The sequence below is a fragment of the Oryzias melastigma genome, unplaced genomic scaffold (genome assembly GCF_002922805.2).
Source record: "Oryzias melastigma strain HK-1 unplaced genomic scaffold, ASM292280v2 sc00421, whole genome shotgun sequence".
NCBI lineage: Eukaryota > Metazoa > Chordata > Actinopteri > Beloniformes > Adrianichthyidae > Oryzias > Oryzias melastigma.
The window spans coordinates 10,704-15,669 of record NW_023417017.1 but is presented as its reverse complement, the minus strand read 5'-3'; positions in this window follow the sequence as shown (position 1 = coordinate 15,669).

The window sequence follows — 4,966 nt, the reverse complement described above, 5'->3', positions numbered from 1 at the left end:
GACTTTCTCATCAAGTCTGTTTTATTAGATGAAGAGAAAAAGAGGAAAAAACATGAGAGGAACTGCAAAAATAAAAGCTTCCATCTGCGGTCTTCTCTCATCAAAGCAGAGTACGGGCGCAGAAACAAAAATGAACCAATTATACAAGAAAAATCACACAAACAAAAGGTAATGTGAAATGAGATGAAGTGGAGAACATGCTGAATACCCCCCCCACCCCACAAATGAACAACGCCTCAGAAGGAAAAAAGTGAGCTCTTCACCAATGTTGTCATGTTTATATTTCACAGTAAAAAGAGAAAAAGGAGAACGACACACCAGAATCATAATGATAGAAACACGTTCAAGTTGACTTTTCTAGTAGTTTTATTTCAAATCTGCTGCAACAGCAGGATCTAATTTGACAGTTATTCAAGTGTATTTTATTTTGAAATGAACTTGTATGTGCTTTTACTAAAGTAAATTCAGTTAAAATTGTCATATATTGAAAAAAAATCCTACTTAATGTTTCAATTATTATATATATTTTATGCTACATTTTATAAATGAATGGATTAATGGCTACAAAAACAAAATGTTTTTCTAAACAGGGAAGTGGACCTCTTTGTTCAGAATGATGTTACCCTGTCATGATTAGCTTACCCTTAGTCTATTAAAGTATCTGGTTTTTCAGTTAATCCTTGTCGACTCATCTGCTCTGACACCTTTTTTCATAGTTTTTGTCATGTTTTGGTTAATTTATTAAATGTTCAGTTTCTGTCACTAAACCTGGTCTCCTGCGTATTAAAACACTTCCCAACATAAATGTAATATGAAACACCAAAATAACTCATATTCTCACCAGACACATACAAACATGTTTCCCACTAGTTTGGATATTTTGAGCTTTAACCTAATTCTACTTAGTAATCTTCAAATTCCATGTAAAAATATAAAGATTAAAGAGAACTTTCATTCAAAGAGAAATAGAAACTCACCCCAAATGAAATATAATTTATCTATTTTTTTGCTTAAAAAAGATAATTTATTTTCTTCTTCTTTAGTTCGACACTTTTTCATTTTACGGTGTCATGCAAAGTCTTCTGTTTTTCATGCACACTCCTGCAAAAAAGGGTAGTCTAAGTTTATCTTTACTGAAAACATTTCAGCACTTCCTCAATTTGACCAGTTTCATGATCTTGGAAAATGTCTTCATTGGGTTTCATGTTGGTCATTTTAGTCTCCAAGCTGAAACAGAAAAACTTATGAACTTTTGTCTTCAGCAAACATTTTCTGACCTTTCTGTTTTAACCATATCGACAGAAAAATGTTAAATACTCTTCATTAATGCAAACAAAGTGTGAAATCTTCATCTTGATTAACATCATTGCATACTTCCCCCTGTTTGCATGTCTTGAGTTGTAGATTTTATCTTCTATTACCAAACTGTGCTAATTTAAAACATGCCTGTTAGTTCCTTGTTTTCTGCTTCTTTCAGAATAAGACATCTAAAAGTGGAAATAACTTAGATCACTTCCTCTCTTCATGTCAGTTTTAAAAAATTCATAGAGCAAAACTCTGTGTGGCAAAGTGTTCAGACCATCACCCCCATCAACTGTGCAGAAATGACAGCTGTGATCGGACTGTTGCTGATGTTGTTCTCAGTCACTGGTGGTGAGTTGATCATCTCAGTCTAATCTGATGCTTTTTTCCATCTACTTCTATCCTTTATCACCTTTATTGTAATTTTTGTATGATTTATTATTGATCAGATTTATAAATTATCTAAAAAAAGTTTTGTATGAAACCCAGTGACTGGAGGATTTAAATTAACTAAATACTAATAATTATGTAAATGAATTCCAAATATATATATAAAAAACATAACTGCATTAACATGTCATATGTTAAAATGTTTGTTTTATGGTTTATTATGACTATAATTTCATTTGAAGGATTAATTTAACAGAACTAATATTTTGACTCTAACAGATTTTTAATCTGTCACTTTAATGTAAGTGTCCTGTGATCTTATTTCATATTACAATAAATATTGTTTGATTTTTCTTTCTTAACATTCAAAACTTGCAGGTGTGGTGACTCACTGTGATGGCAGACAGAATGGAGCTCAGTGTTATGGAGCTTTGGGAGGATCTGTTTCTATCCAGCTGATGGACGACTTCACAGAAATACATAGATACAAGTTGTTCAAGAACAAAACTGTTGTAATGTTAGGAGGAAAAGATAAAAAACCTGATTCTATAATGAACAACAAATATTCATTTATTCCCTCTAATGGGACATTTTGGATCAACAATCTGAGCAGGAATGACAGTGATGAATATAGACTTAGAACATTGGATACAAATGGAAAACTGACATCAATCCACTCTCTTCAGTTATCAGCTCAAGGTAAATATGTTTTTATCAGCTGATATTTTAACAGAAAATTATAAAACAAAATCTCCACAATATGTGTCCAAGTTTGTGCTTCTTGTCCTTCATCATCTCTGCTCTTCATCATAAAGATCCTAAATAAAGGTGTGTGTTCTTCTCAGCTCCTGTGTCCTCCGTCTCTCTGGTCTCTGAGTGTTTGTCTCAGGGAGAGATGAAGGTGTCCTGCTCCTCTGAGGGAGGGGACAGTCCTCAGTACAGGTGGACTCTGAATGGAAAGTCACTGACAGAAGCTGAGCTGCTTTCTGGAAACAAGCAGACAAACATCATCACTTTGAAACAACATGTCTCTGGACGTCTGGTCTGTTCTGTCTGGAACCACGTCAGTTCTGTTTCTAATGAGACAAACATCTGTACCTGTGGTGAGTTAGAACAATATGAACTTCTGAAAGTCAAGATTTGTTCTTCATAAACTTTGATTTATTACAGGTTTCAGTTACACAAACTGCACCATTAATGGGAGAAAGACACCAAAGGGTTTTTTTCTACTTTGTTATGAATTAATGTAGTTTTCAACTAATTTATGCCACACATTAACTCAGTCTTCCTAAATGTCCTCAAAGTAGAGTTTCGGAACTTAAAGAATTAAAACTAACAAAGATGTTTTATTTTTGGTTTGTTTTAGGTATAGAATCTTTTTGTGATTCAAGACAGGATGAAGCTCAGTGTTATGGAGCTGATGGTGGAACTGTGTTCATACGGCTGATGAACGACGCCTCACAGACAGACGTATATGAATGGAGGAAGGATAACCTAGTAATTCTCAAAGGGAAAGAAAATAAAATAAATACTAATATATTAGAGAACAGATCCTCATTTTGTTTCAATAATGGAACATTTATGATTAAAAATCTGAGTAAAAGTGACAGTGGTGAATATAGACTCACACTGTTTGACTCAGAAGGAAAGAAGACAGAAACTCGGACCACATGGTTAACTGTTAACGGTGAGTTCATGTATTTTTTTATAAATTGTTTTTAGAGATCTAAAACCTTTGCCAAAGAATAGTAATAGATCTAACATAATGTGTCATCTTTGTGTCTGTAGTTCACACAGATTCATCAGCCGTCCTGAGATGCAGTCTGATGTTTCTGTTTTCTGTTCTTTCATTTGTTGGAATCGGCGTCTATTTCAAGTGGAAGAAGATCAAAACTGTGAAAGATGAACAGTCGGCTGAAAGACACAGAACAACGTTTTCTGAGGATTTCTCTGAAAATGAACAAACTCTGTACAGTAATGTTTAACCAAAATCATGATAACACCCAAAGGGAAAAGCTTAATTTGTACACATCAGATCAATGAAAATGAATTGTTCACACATTCAGAGATTCTGGTCTGTTTTATGACATCTATGAAATAACATTGACTGTAAATATTGTCCCATGACATTCAGGAGGATCAATCTTTAGGTTCCTTGCTGTTTAATGGATATAAATCGTCTAAACTTTATTTTCTTATTATTTTTTTGTAAATATAAAAATGTAATTTATATACCATCATTTTTTTTATTTTAGAAGATTTAGAAGAATTTATGACTGAAGATTGCAAGGATTTTTTCTTTTTTTAGTCACATGGTTTTCTAAAGGTGCTTAAACAACTCCTGATAAGTTACTGGTGACTTTTCCATTAAACTTAATTTTTTTGGGAGCTATTTTAAACAGATCATCCTCTACTTAGATATATACTGATTTGTCTTTGCTTTTTCTTAATTTGTTTTATTATTACATATATTTTTAAATAAAGAAATGTAAGAAAAAAAACATATTTTGTAATGCACAACTGTAACCAGACAAATTACTGATTTATTAAAAGTGTCTTTTAAAATGTAAAAAAAAAAAAAAATGGCTTTGTAAAATGTTTCAGTTAGCAAAGTGTGAGTTTTTAAGCATTTTTAAGCAAAGATGTGTTTTTTTTAAGATTTTACGTTTGTACGTTTTATTGCTTTTTCCCTCAGTCTTCGCTGTTGTTGGTCAATGAAAATTGTTTACCTTAAATGTTTTTTTATTTTTAAAGCCTCAAAATTGGGTCAGGATTATGATTTATACAGCAGAAAATCACTGGTCTCAACAGGTTCTGATCATTTGCATTAACCATTGTTTGTTTTTACATCTGTGGAGATACCCAGACAACATTGTTACACATAAACACTATAAGTTCTCCTTCTACTGCTTCAGTTTAATTTTCTTAGGGTGATCTGTCCTGTAACTGTGACTGCTGGGACTGAATCACTTCCTTTATACTTATTGATCCTAACAACAAACCAGTAAATAAACAGTACCAGAGCGATCCATTAAGTAAAGACAGGAAGTTTTGACAGAATTACTACAGTTTTTGTAGTATGGGCACTCTATAGAGATGAATGAGTGGACATTCTTCAGTGAAATTTTTATCTGATGTCTGACAGTCAAAATGAATGCATTTGTGACACATTATTGACAAAATATGCTGAAAATGGAAGAAATATGAGTCTGTTATAACTGTCCTTTTCACACACCAAAATGTTCATTCTCTGTTCTGAGTGAAGTTTGCACAT